At 38.5% G+C, this 18,989-nt stretch overlaps 1 long non-coding RNA gene across 1 annotated transcript in view; it reads right to left on the bottom strand.

Moving 5' to 3' along the window:
- Positions 1–12,984: 12,984 nt before the first annotated feature.
- Positions 12,985–18,989, bottom strand: part of LOC140619995 (uncharacterized) — a 42,849-nt gene continuing 36,844 nt past the window's right edge. The window contains exon 3 of the long non-coding RNA XR_012019751.1: positions 12,985–13,120. This is a non-coding gene — a long non-coding RNA (uncharacterized lncRNA). The remainder of the gene's footprint in view (positions 13,121–18,989) is intronic.

Below are 18,989 nucleotides of genomic sequence, written 5' to 3'. Positions count from 1 at the left end.
TACAAGTCTCCAGTGAGAAATCCGAATCCCTGTGATTAGCATCAGTAGCAGTAAGAAAAATGACCTTTAGAGGGAAGAAGTAGCTTGTAATTTGCCATTGTTTTGCAATGAGTTCCCTGCTGCTGGTCCTTTATGTTTTCTTTTTCTGCTTCTGGAAGGTTCAGGGCTGGTTGTTTTTAGTGGACAGCTTTTTTTCCCCAGCTTTCGTCCCTGCAATGGTACTAAAGGGTTACAGTTATTAACAGCAGACTCTTTCTGGGGAAGAGCTACATAATTTTCAAGGGGAACCAAAATAATTTAGTTCAGCAAAATACCATTATGATCGGCTAGCTCAAAAAAGTACTGCTGAGCTGGCAATAATTCATCTGCTTTCTTTAACAGCTACCATTTAAATTGCATTTGAACACTGAAAACAAATATGCTTTCATTGTATGTCTGAAATCTTTAATACAGCTTCAAAGTTCCAGAGGAAAATACTGCATTGCAGTTCTCCTGTTTTTGCAGAGAATCTCTGTTGGCCTGTAGCTGGCAGAGGAGAGGCCACTGCAAAGGCAGCCTGTTTTCCAGCTCAACTCAGCAGATCCCTTAGCTCCAGAATATAATGAGAAAAGTGTCCTCAGCAAGCTTGAGGGCAAGGGAGGCTGGGGAAAGAAGGTTAGATACACAGGTACTAATTAAATCAGGTTTGTTATCTTCATTTATTCACGTAAAAAAAAATATTGGGTGTTTGTCAGACAGTACATTTTCCTCAAGTAGTCAGACGCTCTTTGGTATTCTGGAGAATTTATGGAACAGATCCAAGATGCCAGATATATTTTGGCCATCCCCATAGGCTCTGCATAACCACAGCAGATGGACATTCCATGTCTCAGCCATTAGCAGACTGGTCAGAGAAAGGCTTATTGCAAGCTGAGCAAAATGTAGAGGAGCATTTATAAGATAATGATGTTCATGCATGGATACCCTCATGCATGTACTCTCCATTCACTGAATGACTATTTCTACCATATTCTAGACACTGGAAATGCAATAAACAAGATCCAAATCATCAGCTGCCATGGTTGCATATTAATCCTCACCAAATTGCAGTTCTCGTGGGTGTCTAGAAGTCCCTGCTCCCTGGCACCCCGGGCTGGCTTCAATACAGCAGTGTGTTCTGGTCTGGCCCATGCTGTTTCATGCCATTTGGCTTTAAGTTTTTGCTGCTAAATTCCATTTGCTAAGAAGTGGACACACAAAAGACACACAAACATCTCTTTTGCTACCACTGACTTATGATTTAGCTACTATTATTATCCTCATGTTGCAGATGGGGACTCCAACATAAAGTGGAGCCCAAGGTCACTTAGCTAGTGAGTGGCAGAGCTGAGATTCCAACTCAGGTCAGTGGATTCCCACCTGGGTCCTTAACCACTGCATCACTGGTCCCTGGGGAGTCTTAGGGTGAGCTGGCTTTGGTGCACAGAGACAGAGCCCAACCAGCCACTGCTGGGATCCTTACATACACATTAGAAGCCCATTCGAGGAGGCTTAATTTACATTTTGATCATCCTTATATAAACAAAATCCCTTCAGTTTTTCTGTGGCAGTAGTTTAGGCTCATAGGGTGTGTATCTCTACTAAAGATCTAGGCTGCCAAAGATTTGCCTTTCTCTTTCTCTCTCCTCCCTTCAGTGTGTGGTGTTGCCTAATGTCTTAATAAGGTATTGTCTCCTTAAATCAGTTATGATGATTTCTTCCTGAAATATATCCATCTAAAATTCTGCTTTTGTGACCCTGTGCATTTTCCCTTTAATGGTATACAAAGAATCATACACACAAAAAACCTACTTTATGAGACTAGGGTTTTTCCACAACAACATGCAGCTTCTAAAATCATGTCTTGAGTTTAAACAGAGAAAACTTGGCTATTACTCCAAAAGCAGGTTTGTCTGGGGGAAAAAATGTTTTGCAGCTGAAACCAGTTTGAAAGAGGCTTTTGGTGAGCTTTTGTTCTTGCCTGTTTAACAGCTTAAGGTTTAGAGAAGCCTATGTGGGTTCACCTTTTGCATTTGAGTCCAAAAACTGAATTCATTAAAGATCTCTCTTGAGCCTGACACGAATTTCAGTGCTCCTGGGAGGACGCTCCAGGCTCACTTAACTGGTTTGAAATCGTATGGCCTCAGGCTCCTCTGTCTTTATTTGGAGGAGGATGGAAGCCGGGGAATTAGTTCAAAAGCTGCAACCACTTTTTCCCTTTCCTCTCTAATTTCTGTTGTTCGGCCTTGGTTCCTCACTATTTGCAATATTTTTAAGACCCCCAGAGGACGTAGGTCATAGCAGTTAGAATTAATATCATTCTATCACCTTTTCTATTATTTTTCATGTTTGTACCTATGTAATCCATATGTAGGTGGTTTGGGCCTTGGAAATTTGGAGGATGGAAAGTGTACTGCAGATCTTTCTTTCCTCCAGCCACAGAGTGTTTATTTGTTTTGGTTTGGGGTTTTTGAGGTGTGTGCCTGTGTATGCTGAGGAGGTGAGGAGAGGGAAGAGGAGAGAGGGAGAAAGAATATAGACACAGAGAGGACTTTAATTTGACACAGAGAGGACTTTGATCTCTGACCACCAGAAGTGCAGAAGATACACATATTCTTTGCAGAAGGGCATCCAGGAGGTAGGAAACAGGATGCATCTGTGGAGGATGATGTCTGTGGTTTCCTAATTGCTCCGAACCACTTTTTACCCTCAGTTTAAATCACAGGCTATCTATCTCTCTATATATATCATACCTGCTCCGTGAAGCAGAGCAGGACCAACTGAGCTTCTGAGCATATTTAGACAGGGGCTGTTTGTACTAAAAACCTGTTACTGTCTTTTGATGTGAAACAAGGTCTAGTCAGTTCAGCTACATTGGTCAGCAAGAGCAAGAGCAGATGGGAAGATGTGGCCCAGGAAGTGACGGATGCTGTCATCATGGTGCTGAAATGTGGAGCTCTGTAGAAGAGGGCTGGAGGGCAGGTGGCTGAAGAATCGGCTGTCTTGACTGTGGATGCAGAATGGTACTCCAGAAACACCGTCTGGACTCCAATCCCATCTCAGATAATGGTGGGACTTTGATCAAATACTTAATTCCTAAGCCTCAGAATCTTCATTTATAAGATAGTAATAATGAGACTTAGTTCTTAGGTATTTTGAGAGGATTAATGAAGTAATGAATGTAAAGTACTGGGTACAGTGACTGGTACACAGTATGTGATCAATAAATGTTGAATAATAATTGAATTGCTATTATTCTTCAGTCACTAAATGTGCCAGAGTCTAGCTACTTATTTTCCAATCCCATTTTCCTTTCCTCCTGGAACCTTAGCTATGACATGTCCCAACCTTCCTTGCATTAGCTGAGGCCATTTACCAGGCAGAGGCGAGTACACCCCTTCCAGGTCTGGCCCATAAGAGCCTCCTGTGAACCCCCATGTTCTCTCTCTTCCTCCATCTGGTGGAGGAAGCCAAGACACAGCAGGAGAGCCCAAAGTAACAAGGGATAGTGGAGCAAGAAGTAGGAAGTAGCCTTAGTTCCTGGATGACTGTGTGGAGATGAGCACCCTCCCTCTCTACCTCAGTCACCAACTGAATTTGAGTTAGAGACAAATTTGACTATATGAAGTCATGGAGATTTTTGAATTACTGTGTTCAGTACTAGTGAGTTTCACCTTACAACACAGGATCCCATGTACACGTCAGAGCATGTGGTAATAACCTGGAAATCCATATTTGAAAAAGTTCTTATTTTAATTTTGACACAGAATTGGTTATGTATTTAATAAATAAATTGCCACATGGTGAAGTGGATGGAAGAAAAATGATGTGGTATTATATAGAAATAATCAGAATTGGGACTAATCTAGGACTGAGACAGAAACACTTACATGGCCACATTAGGAGCTTAAAGAAAAAATTAGTCCTTCCCTGAGTCATGCTGGTTCAATTTGGTGATACAAACAAGTGTTACACAGTTAATGCTCTAAGGGACTGTGTGAGTTAATCTTACTAGCACCAAGAGCAAAAATGAAAGACATGGGTTCCCTTTTATATGACTTCTGGGTAGAATTCCTTTTGTGAACTGGATCCAGCAAAACAAAATACGACACCCCCCCAGCGTCACCAACCACCCTTCACAAGACTGGGGCCAATATTTTTCCTGATTCGCCTAAGACTTGGTATAATATTTAAAAATCACAGGAATGGCTTATCAGGAAAAACAATTAAGGAAGAAATAAGTAAGAAGCATAGTCAGTATATGGAAGACTTGGCTTCTAGGATTAGCACGCTGCTGTCCATGGTTGAAGGCATTACTCTGCCCTATTCTCCTTGGCCTTCAGTGCTTGATGCACATGGTTAAAGTGGAATTCAGCGCACTGGTAAAAAAAATAAATAAAAAAAATAGGGCAGGTGAAAGACAAGGGTTTGAAAGTAGAAAGAAAGAAAAAATTTAATCCCTTAAACAGAGGTTGAACATGTGAGGGGTAAAGGGGGTGTTGGGGAAAGGAGCAGCTTGTTATCCTCCAATCTTCAGAGCACCTGCGCTCCGGTTAGGGATTTGAACAAGGCACTCAGAGACTGTTCTTCCCAGTACTCTCAGGTCACTTATGTAACTCAAGAGTTTTCAGATTCCAAAGTGCCTGATTTCTATATTGTTGCCAGCATGACTCAAGCTCTTCACTGACTTTAATGGGCATTTTAAGCACCTTAATTTATTTCCAACCATCAAAATTGTTTTCAAACCTCTTGTTTTGTTCAGAGATTACTCCCTCACTTAAAATTTGCTTTAGATTGAAGGATAGAGAAGTAACATTGGTTAACTTGAGTCTGATGCTTTGAGAGAGTGAGTCTGAACTATGATGGTCAAGAATCTGTGATTATGGCTGTGATGGGAATACTTTGGTTTATATGTCTGGAATCCAGAAAGCCAGAATGGGCTCTGTGCTTAGTGGTCAAATTTAACAATTACTTCTGAAATCAAGTGAATGGAACCTTGAAACTGCAAATGAGACTAATGCATACAGTTTGGCTTTAAAGAGGTGATTTCTCAGGGCGCCGGGGTGGTGCAGTCAGTTAAGCCTCTGACCCTTGATCTCAGGGTTGTGGGATGGAGCCCTGTTTTGGGCTTAGTGCTCATGTGGAGTCAGCTTGAGAACTCTCTTGCTCTCCTTCTGCCCCTCCCCCTCACACACATTTTCTTTCTCTCTGTCTCAAATAAATAAATAAATCTTTAAAAAAAGAAGTGGTTTTTCAACTGATTATGCCAAGCACTGTAAGTTAACTCTAATTTCTATACTCATGTTCCTCTCATATTTTCTTGCCTAAACTTCTTGCCTAATTTATCTGTCCATTCACCATCCATCCATCCATCCATCCATCCATCCATCCATCCATTCATTTACTCAGTGACTTTATTGAGCTTCTGTTATGATCCAGACACTGCCTAGATACTGGGAATATTAGGTATACTGTCATGGAGCTTGTCAGCCATCCTTGCAGCCATCTCCAAGTTGTGATTCCTCCATCCTTTTTATTCATATACTGGCCCCTTTGTTGGTTAATTCCTGTACCACCTCTGTAAGACTAGTCTCCCAGTGTCAAGTTAGCAATTCCTATCTAGGTCCCATAACCACCTTGACATTTATCCCTGCTACATTCTCTTCAGCCAAGCACCAAGCTTTTAGAAATGTGACAGAGTAGAGTTCAACTACTCGAGATGGGGACAGGGACATTGGGATAGTGGCACTTGATAAGAACACAGTTATATATTTGAGGTAGGTACCAGGGGACTTGAAGATGACTGATGATTTATTTTCATAAGACCTCATGGAATACCACAGTTGGGAAGAACTTAACAGTTTATCTCATCCAATTTCTTGGGAATCAGAAGTCTTTTCTACTATGTCTATATCAGGGCAAGATCCAGCCTCTTCTTAAATGCTTCCAGGGACAGAAAGTTCATTCAGCAACATGTTTACAGATTCTTCTAACGATTATCAAGTTCTTCCACGTATTTTCACTGATATCTGCCTTTTCATAATCTCAACACATTGGTCCTTGTTTTTATCTCCTTGTGGAAACAGGAAGAATGTCCAATTCCTTTTTTCATGTCACAACTGTATTAAGGTGGACTTTTTAATTTGTAGATAAGCAAAACCCTACTTTACTCTAAGCGAAAAAGGGAATATAAGAAGGATGCAGAGTTTTCCTATGGGAACTAAGAACAGAAATGCAAATGCATTAAGCTTCAGAAATAATCTGGAATCAGAGGCTCAAAAGCACCAAGATTCTCTCCTTGATTCTCATCTGTGGTTTAACCTGTGCCCCTCTTGCACTTGTACTCTCTCTCATAATTCCTGGAGAGGAGAGTTATTGCTATGGTTGGATCAAGTTCCACCCCTGAACAAATCTACCTTGTTTTTTTTGTTTTATTTTGTTTTTATGTAGGCTCCACACTCAGTGTGGAGCCCAACATGGAGACTGAACTCATGACCTTAGATCAAGATTGGAGCTGAGATCAAGAGTTGGATGCTTGGGCACCTGGGTGGCTCAGTCAATTAAGTGCCTGACTCTTGATTTTGGCTCAGGTCATGATTTTAGAGTTTAAGATTCAGCACTGCATCAGGCTCTGTGCTGGGCATGCAGCCTGCTTAAGATTCTCTTTCCCTGTCTCTCTGCTCCTCACCACCCCCCTAAAAAAAAAAAAAAAGATTTGGACATTTAACTGACTGGACCATCCAGGCTCCCCATATCTACCATGTTTTAAAGGTTGTGTCACATAGGAACATGGCTGTTCCTGCTGCACCTACGTGGAAGAAGGATCAGAATAGGGCCCATTTCTAGAAGAAAAGCATGGGGTAGGTAATTTTGCACATTCTACAAACACCACATATTTGCAAATATTTCTCTTAAATCTTATCACCACACTGTATAAATCCAATTTCTCCAATATTTTCTCAGGTAACTCAGTTTCCATAAAGATACCTTCACCATCTGGCTTTCTTTACTCTTAAAAAATTTATCATGAAAATATGGGAAGAACAACAGACATATTTGATCAATATAGAATTAAGGTCACCTTATCGAAAGTTGGAGGCCTCCTAAGAGATATTTTCCCTTAGAACTTACTATTTCACTTGACCTGAAAGTTTCCATTATTGGTAGCAGTTATGATCCCAAAGAAATTTTTCTGTACAGAGAATTCAGAATGAAAGACTGAATAATGACATTGGCCAAGGACAATCTGAATCCAAAGCAAAATGAAATCCTATTAATAATATAACTGGAAAGTTTTGCCCTGAGAACATTGGCCTATTACTTATACCAAGCTTTTAGAGACATATTGTCTCCTTTAGTAGTTAAAATTCATGAGCTACAAATAGTAAATGCATACAGTAAATATTTTTTCTTTATATACTGTTTATCTCATCTATAATGGTACTTACATGGTACTTTAAAAATTATGTTTTATAATTGGTTTAAGGTTTATTATTTCCTAAAATAAAATCATCTTCACCATTGCATTATTTAATTAAATTTAATAAATAATTCATTAAGAACCAACAAAAGACATGTATAAAAGGTATTGTGCTGGGTCCTGGGGTTGTGGAAGTGAATATGGCTTTGAATTTTGGGGGTTCATAATCTAATGATACACACATATATGCACACATACAGATGGTAATGAAAGGTGTATTTTAAGTTTACTTAGAGCAACTACAAAAATCAGAAGACAACAAATACAAATAAAGGGCATTATGGAGTGTGGTGAGCTGTGATGTTTTAGGATTTGATAGACTTACTCTTCAAGCCAGTCATTGTCAGTTACTCTCTCTGTTTCCTCAACAGGGCAAATATCTTCTTTGAGTCTTTCTTTCTTTCTCCAGGGAACAGGAAGAACAATTTTATTTCACAGGGTTCTTGTGAGAATTAAATAATATCATAAAACCATACAAAGTACTGTTTCATTTTCTCATCCCACAAACATTTAGTAGCTTTTAGTATGTTAGAGAATTGAGATAAAGGAGCTGCCACAAAGTGATGTAGTGAGTGCTGCACAGAAAACTAGATTTAAGAGTTCAGACTTTACTTTTTAATTTGTTTGGAAATTAGAAGCCATTGACAAGTTTCAAGGAAAATCTTCCGATTTCAAATGTCCATCTTAGAGAAATAACTCTGGTCATAATACAGTGAATGGATCCAAGGAGGCAGACTGGAGGGTGACTAGGGTCCTAGTTGAGGAACAAAAACAGTAAGATAAGACTAAAGAGGAGAGAGGAAGGAAAGGAAAGGAGAGAAAGAGAGGAAGTATGGCTCTGAGTCTTAAGTGCCAAAGGATACAAGAGAATAAGTATGTTTGGCATAAAGGATGGTCAATTATCTTCTGGACATGCTGAATTTGAGATAGCTATCGGACATCTAGGTGGAGATTTTTAAATAGGTATTATATCTGGATCTTGAAGAGAATAGCTAAGAAGAGAAGTCTAACCCAGAGTCATGGCTTTTGGCTGTGTGACTGTAATTTCTCAGGGGTTATGTGTCTGAATCCACTTCCAGGGGCACAGTGAATAGTATGTACATGGACTGAACACTGGAAAACCTGTAATCAGTATGATGAGCTAGCAGATCTTGTTTTTTTCCTAGTGTGAATATATCTGAAAGTTTTCTTATTTATCAGAACACCACTCATCCAACCATTCATTCATTGCCATCCAGGCAACAGATTGTCCTGAGATAATGGACTTGCAGACCATTAGTCAGAAGTGGTCACTTTGGATCCAATTCACATCAGGAGTTGGAAAAGATAGTCTCTGCTTCAAAAACTGTTGTAGAGATACTACAACATGAACAAAATGGTAAAATTGTGGTTAAAAATTGATTCTTGAGAGACTTAGACATCTCATCAAAAATTCCAGGAAGTCAAAAGCTTCCAGTAATGTGTGAGTCACAGGGAAGGAATACTTCATCTTCTGACCAAAGGTTGACTGTCTAATGATGAAAATTCATCTTTGCCTTCTCTCCACTGATTTCTCATATCCAGTCAATTGCCAAGTTTTAGTAATTTGACCTCAGAGATGATTCTCATCTCTCTTTCTTCCTTTTAATTCCTTGTTCTGGCACTAATTATCTTAGCTTGAGCTTTCACATTAGATGTCTCCCTACCTCCCAAACCATTGCATGCTACACCACATGTATCTTCTTAAATCACTGGAACTCAGTCCAAGCTGGCATTCAATTTCCTCAACAATATACCCTGAACCTGGCTTTCCTCCCTCATTCATTTAACAAACACTACAAGCATAGTTGAGAAGCTAGAGCTTTTCTAAACACATCTTACATTCTCATCAATCTGCAGCTTTCCCCTTCCTGCTTCTGCCATGCTATTTTTCCATCTTCTTTCTTATCCATCTACCTCCAGCACTGAGTGCTTACCTACCTTCAATTACCAGCCTAAATACCTCATTCCTTCAGATGTACAACCTTATTATATTAGCTGGAAATCCATCCTTTTCAAAAGAAACTTCATTATACCAAATTTATCACATGCTACTTATAGTGATTTATGTAATTTCTTTTGTTTGAGAGAGAGAGAGAAAGAGAGAGAGAGCGCAAGCATGAGCCAGGGTGAGGGGTAGAGGGAGAGGGAGAAAGAGGATCTTAAGCAGGCTCCTTGCCCAGTGCAGAGCGGGACACAGGGCTTGATCTTATGACTCTGAGGTCATGACCTGAGCCAAAATCAAGAGTCTGCTGCTTAACTGATTGAATCGTCCAGGTGATCCTATGTAAAAATGTTATTCTCTCTAATATAAGCTCTCCTAGGACAGGAGAGAATAGGAAATGTTATTTTATTTTTGTGTCTTGTACTATTACTATTGAGTGAAAAACTGAGGCCAGAGCTCAGGAACCTTCCTTATTTTAAATATACCCATTTTAACATTCCTCAGAACCATCCTTCCTCTTCTAGGAAGAGTCAAATTTCGGCCAGGGATTGTTCTGACAAATATTGTTTCAAGTGAGTCTTACCCTTTGTTTAAGTAACTGAAATTCAGTCATTCAAAGTACATTTATTGAGAGGTTATTAAACCTCAGAGGTTCCTGAAACAGGTTCTGAGGTTACAGAACTAAACAAGACAGACCTTGCCCCAGAGAACCCCATAGTTAAAAACTCTTGTAATAAAAGCATGCTTGTAACGCTGAGATAATCCTGAGGAGAGAGCTCTAACTTGCCAAAGAAGACCACAATACTGTGTAACATTTCATTTGACAATGCAGGTGTTTTCTTAACATTCAATCAACAGAATTTATTGCATATCTAATGATATGTTGCACACTCTGCCCATAGCTGAAACACGTTAATTTTTACCCAATAAACATTTCCACAAAATTCAAGAATCTTTAGCTTATCATATCAGGCATTATTCTAAGTATTACATAGACAATATCTCATTTAATTCTCTTCCATGGAATATACTATTTTATATCTATTTAGTAAGTTAAAAGACCAAGCTAGGCACAAAGAAGCATGAGTTGTTTATATTAATTGATGGGACTGGAATTTAATAGAGTCCATCTGATTCCATAATTTGTTTTCTTAACTATCATATTACACATTCAAAGAATTCTGGGAGACCATAAAATTGGAAAAATTAAAGAAAAATCATACCAGGGGATCCCTGGGTGGCTCAGTGGTTTAGAGCCTGCCTTTGGCCCAGGGCGTGATCCTGGAGTCCTGGGATCAAGTCCCACGTCGGGGTCCCTGCATGGAGCCTGCTTCTCCCTCTGCCTGTGTCTCTGCCTCTCTCTCTCTGTGCGTCTCTTGTGAATAAATAAATAAAATCTTCAAAAAAAAAAAAAAAGAAAAAGAAAAAAAGAAAAAGAAAAATCATACCAGTCACTTGACATTTTAGGTTTTAAAATTGATTAAAGCAGGCCTAAAAAGACAGCCACTTTCTCTTTAGGATGAAAAATAGATTCAAAGTAGTAAGAAAACTACTTTCGATACTATTTAAAGTACAATCAGTAAACCAAACTTTCTCTATGGGAGTATAGGTTTGTGAAACCTAAGATTGTTATGAATAGGAGGAAAGGAGATCAATGCCTTATATTTCCAATCTGAAAATGGTCATCTCACTTCATGTTTTTATTGATATATTCACTTCTTGTATTGTTTAAGACTTAACATCTGTTTGAAACTGCTTGTAAGTAGGATTTCTTCTGCAAAAGCTTCAAAATCATTGTTATTTCTTCCCCTCCTCCTTAAGTGTAGTTTTGATGGGAAGGAAGTCTTCATTTTTATTTTAAAGATTTTATTATTATTTTTTAAGTAGTCTCTACACCCAAAGTGGGGCTTGAACTTATAACCCAGAGATCAAAAGCCATGTGCTTTACTGACTAAGCCAGCCAGGCACCTCAGAAGTCTTCAGTTTTTAACATCAGGTCTCTCCAATAGAGTTCTAACAGCTCAGAATTCTCCCGTTTCCTCTGAAGATTAATTTCTTTGGTTCTTAATATTGTGGATTTAGAAAATTTGATTTTATTATTCTATCAGATATAGGGTCATCAGACCATGCCATTTGTAACTCTATTGACTTTGATTTTTATCAGTTCCCCCTAGGGTGATCTGACCCTTGATCCTGAATTTCCTTTATCTTTTAGATCACAATGAAAAAGTATTTGTTTACATCAAGAAAAATGATTGTCCGTGGTTCAAAATATTGTTTCTTCATAAGAGGTAAGCTTGCTTCACAAATAAACTTAGAAATCATCAATTTATTTGCTAAGTTACTGAATTGTATTTGTTAAAAAAGACTGTGTATTTAGATAAGTTTAGAAAGTCAGTCTGCAAGGTATATACCAAATTGTTAACAGTAGTTACAGGTGGAGGTTGGCATTATAAATAAGAGGACTTCCACTTTCTCTATGTTGGATATTTTTTTTTAAGATCTTGTATAATTAGAAGAAAGAAACACTTGAATACAGATACATCCACTATGAAAAAATGTCCTAATGGATATAATCACAATAAAGAGTGCCTATTTGGCCTGCCCTTTCTAGGTGGACCAGGTCAGTTGTGGTTTGCAACCAGAATACTCTTTTGCTTGGTCGCAATTGGTGTTGCCCTGACATGTGGATATGCCCCAATTTTCCTTTTTAAATACTTTTTATCAGTGGCCAAAAGTTTTATTCTGCAGAATATTAATTGACTATCATGAAAAAGACAAGATATACCAAGTGTTGGTGAGGATGTGGAGAAAAGGGAACCTATGTGCACTCTTGGTAAGAATGTAAATTGGTGCAACCACTGTGGAAAATGCTATGGAGGTTCCTCAAAAAATTAAAACTAGAACTACCATTTGGCCCAGAAATCCCACTTCTGGGCATATATCCAAAGAAAATGCAAGCAGGATATTGAAGATATAACTATATTCCCATATTCAGTGCAGCATTATTCATTTAGCCAAGATATGGAAACAACCTAAGTGTCCATGAAGAGATAAATTTATGAAGAAATTGTGGTAGACTTATATGTATATGTGTGTGTGTGTGTATATATATATATATATAGTATATATAACATGACATTATTTAGCCATCAGAAAGAAGGAGATCTTGCCAATTCGCAAAAACACCCCTGGAACTGAAAGCATTAAGCTAAATGAAATAAGATAGAAAGACAAATGCTGGACACTTTCACTTATATGTGATTCTAAAAAAAAAAAAAAAAAGATAAATATGTGAGGTGATGTGTGTTTTAGTGAACTACATGGGGGAAATCCTTTCATAATATATACATATATTAAATCACCACAATGTACACTTTAAATATCTCAAAATTTTATATTTCAATTGTGCTTCAATATAGTTAAAAAATAAGTATGTATAAGAAAGAAAAGTAAATAAAATAAAAGGGATTGATTATATCTAAAAGAAAAGAAAAGCAAACAGTTTCAAGCCTACCTAGCACATGGTAAGCGTTCAATAAATATATTGAATGAATGACCACATGGTGTTAGTTGACACACTTTCACATGTCACTTTTAGCGGGATGTCAGTTGTCAAATCCATCTCATCAGTTATCCAGTGAAAAGTTGGGTTACATCTGAAAAGTTAAATGACATCAATTATTTATCTTTATAACTGTGTTTTATATTTGGAGATAGAAATTTATTATAGCGTCTCTAACACTATATTCACTTAGTGCAGGAGCAGTCCATATATGGATGCAGAAATTCATACACAGGGAGGTCAAGTTGTATGAGGGAGATTGTAAGATAATAGAAAATACATATGTTGGTCTCTGCAAAGAGCTCCTAAAACCTTTTTTTTTTTTTTTTAAAGATTTTATTTATTTATTCATGAGAGACACACAGAGAGAGAGAGAGAGAGACATACATACACAAGCAGGCTCCACACAGGGAGCCTGACATGGGACTCAATCCTGGGTCTCCAGGACCAGGCCCTGGGCTGATGGCAGCGCTAAACTGCTGAGCCATCCAAGCTGCCTGTTCCTAAAACCTTTGTAAAGTGTTAAGTACCAGGAGCACCAGGAGTATCTTTTGTTCTAGGGAGGTGACTCTGGGTGGGCTCCTGGATGGGGTTTGGTCTCCAGAAATACCAATTCAAGATTTGAACCTTGGGATTTTTAGTCCTGTGGTAAACACGGCACAAAGCTGTCATGGAAGATTACAGTGAGTAGCAGAGTTGTTAGGTGTAAAATTATCCTGTGTGTCTGAGCTCTCTACTCTAGAGCCCAGAAATAAATCCACATGTATATGGTCAACTGATCTTTAACAAGAATGCCATGAACACACAGTGAGGAAAGGAGAGTCTTTTCAGTAAATGGTTTTGGGAAATCTGGATATCTACATTCAAAAGAATGAAAATAGATCCTTATCTCATGTGCACCATATATAAAAATCAACTTAAAATGGCTGTAAGACCTAACACTGTGAAATGACTAGAAGACAACATAAGGAAAAATCTTGAAATTGTTCTAGGCAACAAGTTTTTGGACATGACACCAGAAACATAGGCAAGAAAAACAAAAATAAAGTAGGATTGCATCATACTAAGAGCTTCTGCACAGCTAAGGAAATAATCAAAGTAAAAAGGCAACTGACAGAATGGGAGAAATATTTGCAAACCATCTATCTGATAAGGAGATAATATCCAAACTATATAAGGAAATCCTACACCTCAATAGCAAAAGTCAAATAACCTGATTTAAAAATGGGCTTACCTGGGGGCACCTAGGTGGCTCAGTCAGTTAAGCTGATGACTCTTAACTTTGGCTCAGGTAATGATCTCAGGGTAGTGAGATCAAGCCCCTCATTGCTCGATATTCTCTCTCTCTCTCTCTCTTCCTCCTCCTCTACTCCTCCCCACTTTATCCCCCTCTCAGAAAAAAAAAAAAAAAAAAAGGCTAAACCTGAGTAGACATTTCTCAAAAGAAGCCATACAAATGGTCAACAGGTATATAAAAAAGTGCTCAGCATCACTAATCAGGGCAATGCAAATCAAAACAACAATAAGATGTCACGTTACACCTATTAAAATGTCTAACAAAAAGACAATGGTTAACAAGTGGTGAGGTTATAGAGCCAAGAGAACTCTTGCACCTGAGTTAGAGGGGGTGTAAATTGGTACATCTGTTATGGAAACACTATGGAAATTCCTAAAAATATTCAAATAGATGATCTAGCAATCTCACTTCTGGGTATATATCAAAGGAAAGGAAATAACTATCTCAAAGGATATCTGTATCCCTAGGTTCATTGCAGTATTATTTGCAACAGCCAAGATATGGACACAACCTAAGTGTTGATGAATGAATGGATAAAAAATGTGATGTGTGTGTGTGTGTGTATATATATATATATATATACACACACACACACGTAATATTATTCAATCTTATAAAAGAATAAAATCTTGTCATTTATGACAAAATGGATGGACCTGAAGGAGATTGTGCCAAGTGAAATAAGCCAGACACAGAAAGATGAATATTTTATGATCTTACTTATATGTGGAATCCCAACATTTTAACTGATAAAAATAAAGAGTAGAATGGTGGTTACCAAGGGCTAAGGGGAAGGGGCAATGAGATATTGATCAAAGGGTACAAAGGGTGAGCTATGTGGGATAAATAAATTCTGGAGATTTAATGTACAGCATAGTGACTGTTATTAATAATACTGTAGTACAAACTTGAAGTTGTTTAAGAGAGTTGATCTTAAATGTTCTTACCACTAACACCAAAAGGCATAGCTATGTGAGGTGACGGGTGTGTTAATTAGCTTGATTGTGGCAATCACTTCACAAGGTTTACACATATCAAAACACCATGTTGTATATCCTAAACATATACAGTTTTATTTGTCAGGTATGCCTCCATAAAGCTGGGGGAAAAAAAAGAAAAGTCAAAGAAAAATGAAAATAAAAACTTTCAAGTGTTGACAGTGATGGACTTTCTAGAACTTGGGATGGTAACAAAGAATGAACCCCTCCCACCAGATGGAGAAGATAAAAGCAACATTGGAAGTGTGGGTAGAATTGTAACTCGGAGTGAGGTTCCAATTAGTGGAAGAGGAAGAGGAAGAGGAAGGGAAAGGAGGAGGAGAAGAATAAGAAGAGTAAGATGAAGGAGGAGTAAAAGAAGAAGTAGAAAGAGAAGAGGTGGAAGCCGAGGAAGAGGGGAAGGGGCGATAAATAATCACCCTTAGCTCAGCATCCAGAGAGAAGTGGAGTTCACATTTTGGTGTAGGCGCAGACACACAAATGCACACACATAGCAACTTCAGCACTTTTCCGAAAATTGGCAGGTGCACAAAACTTAGACGAGAGTCAGTCAGCTAGCTAGAAGCATGTCAGGTTTGTCATAGTCATGCAGCATTTAGGAAGCCGTGTTTAAGAGAGGAAAATTTAGGCGCCACTATGAAAGACGGGAAAGAAAGCAGATGGGTGATGGTATTTCTAGGAGTTGTCAATCTCTCAGGAATCTTGAAATAGACATCATAGAGGGGAAAGAACTGCCTGAGAAGAGTTGAGAGCATCCGTATGGAGAAAGGCAAAAATAAAAATGGCCTTGTGAACAGGAAAGTTGATAGAAGGGAACACTCTCAAGGGGCCAAATAAAGTAGATGAAAGCTAGAGAGAAAAGGAGCTTAAGATTTTATTTAATTAATTAATTTATTATTTAAGATATTTATTTTAGAGAGAGAGTGAAAGAGCATGCATGAGTGAGCATGAGCAGAGGGAGGGAGAGGAGAGTGTCCTTGGAGCAGGGAGCCTGATGTGGGGCTCGATCCCAGGACCCTGGATCATGACCTGAGCTGAAGGCAGACGCTTAACTGACTGAGCCACCCAGGTGCCCCAGGAGCTTAAGATTTGAAAATGCAATGTGTCCTAACAATTCGGCAGTATCTGTGAAATATATGTTATTTTAAAATTTGATAGTCATGATTTTGAGACTGCTTTGAATGTGAGTCCACATTACAGGCTGACAGACAGACATGAAGATGGGCCTGGTGCCTCAGAGCATTTGTGTGCGTGGTGGGTGCAGACAGAGGAGCCATTACTGATTTCTGTGCGTGCTCTTAGAGGCAGAAGATAACTCTGTAGCACATTGTCCCTGCCCCCAGATTTACTGAAGCATTGTTGGCTTACAACATACATGTTTCCTGTGTATGATGTAATGATTTGATGCACTTAAATTACACAATAATTACCTCAGTAAGGTTAGTTAACACCTCCATCCCTAGAAGTTTATACCCTTTGACCAACACCTCCCCAATTCCTCTGACACCTTGCCCCTATTCTCTAGTTCTATAAGTTTGGCATTTTTAGATTCCATGTATAAGTAAGAGCCTATGGTATTTGTCTTTCTCTGACTTATTTCACTTAGCATAAATTCTCAAGGTCCATCCATATTGTCACAAGAGGCACGGTTTCCTTCTTTTTTTATGGCTGGGTAATATTATATCATATTATATTGTGTGTGTGTGCACGCGCACACGCATGCGTGTGTGTGTATTTAGGTTGTTTCCATGTCTTGGCTATTGTGAATAACGCTGCAATGAACATGGGAGTACAGATCTCTGATATCCTGCTGTCATTTCCTTTGGATATATACCCAGGAATGGGATTGCTGAATCATATAGTAGTTCTATTTTTGATTTTTTGAGCAATCTCCATACTGTTTTCCATAGTAGCTGCACCAATTTATATTCCCACCAACAGTGCACAAGGGTTCCCTTTTTTCTACACCCTCACCAACACTTGCAATCTCTTGTCTTCTTGATGACAGTCATTTTAACAGGTGTGAGGTGATAGCTCATTGCGGTTTTGATGTGCATTCCCTGATGATTAGTGATGTTGAGCATCTTTTCATGTACCACTTGGCTGTCTTCTTTTAAAGGAAGGGCTATTTATGTCTTCTGTCCATTTTTATAATTGGATTGTTTGTTTGTTTTGCTCTTGAACTGTATGAGTTTCCTATATATTTTGGATATTAACCCCTTAACAGGTGGTTTGAAACATTTTTGTCATGGTTTGCATTTTCTGTAGGTTGCGTTTTGTACATTTCTGCTGCGTTCCGTACATAGGCTGCATTTTCATTTTGCTTGTTTCTTTTGCTGTATACAAATACTACGACAGTATGATAGAATAATAACCACTGCTTGTTGTATCAGTCAGGTTTTCTGTGTAAAGATTTCAGAATTTTAGTGGTCTCCAAAATAAGCATTCATTTCTCTCTCATTGCATAAAGGCTGTGAGTTGGCTGCTGCTCTGCTCAGTGTTGTAGGCCATCTGTAATTCCACTCCCCATATCTCTTCATTCCTGGATCCAGGCTGAAGGAGCGGCCCCTGTCTGGGACATGGTGTTCTTGTGGCAGAGAGCAAGGGCACAGAGGCTGTGGTGGCATATTGAAAACTTCCTCATCCGCTGACATACGCAGGCTAAATGGTGGGGCAGAGATGCAAACTCTACCTCCTACCAGGAGGCATCACAAGGGCAGAGGTGTATAATCTGCTCACATGACAGGGAAAGAATAATTTGGACAATAGCAAGAGGCACCATATTAATAATAAGCTAGGCCTTAAGTTTTATTATACTGGTCTTTGGGGTCTCTGGGTGTATCACGGGAAGGAAAGAAGCCTTTGATTGTAGCTGTGGCAAAGAAAAGGATCTGAAAGTGTCCCTTGTCCATCCATTCCTAATTATCTCGTATCATTTTACCCCTGAAATTAAAAATGAATTCAATACTTAAAATGCAAATATAATTAGAAATGCAAAGAATATAACAATATTAAAAATGCAGAGGCATGCAAATATAAATTATGTAATTTATCTTTTTGACATATCTTGTCTGCAGAGACTTGTGCTGACATAATTTCATCTTGTTTAGTTTGCAGATAAAAAGATAATCCCTGATACCAGGTGAATTACACTGTAGAAAGCTCCTCTAAACCATCATATGGGGAAGGAAATAGCGGGGCTTCTTACACTCTCCGCTAGTATTAAAGGAAATGGAAAAAAAAAAATACAGTTTGACCTACCCAGGTCTTTCATCTCGATTGAGTTAGCAATTTAACCCTCAACATCTTTTTCTTTGGATTGCTTACTTAACCATTTTAAAGATGACAGGCAGTGGTTGTACGGCAGAAGTATGCTATCAGCTGTCTCCTGTTCCCCTGTAACTACTCTCTGTAACCAACTTCCTGTGATTGAAAAGCCTAAGATATTAAGGTCTGAAAATTGAGGTTTTGAATTGAAAGGAAAACACCTCAATTTTAACCATGGTGCAGAACTTTGTCTTTTTAGCATAGTTCTATAAGAATCCTTGCAGGGAACGTTTTCAAATTTGAGGTTATTTTTGCCTTAGTTCTTTCAGTAAATGAAATAAGAATACTAAGCTTAAAATGCTATTAAGTTTGATGTGAACAGGAATGCAGATTTTGGAAGT

This window comes from Canis lupus, chromosome 28 (assembly GCF_048164855.1).
Source record: "Canis lupus baileyi chromosome 28, mCanLup2.hap1, whole genome shotgun sequence".
NCBI classification, from domain to species: domain Eukaryota; kingdom Metazoa; phylum Chordata; class Mammalia; order Carnivora; family Canidae; genus Canis; species Canis lupus.
The sequence above is the reverse complement of the archived record's forward strand: the minus strand, read 5'-3'. Positions and strand labels throughout refer to the sequence as shown.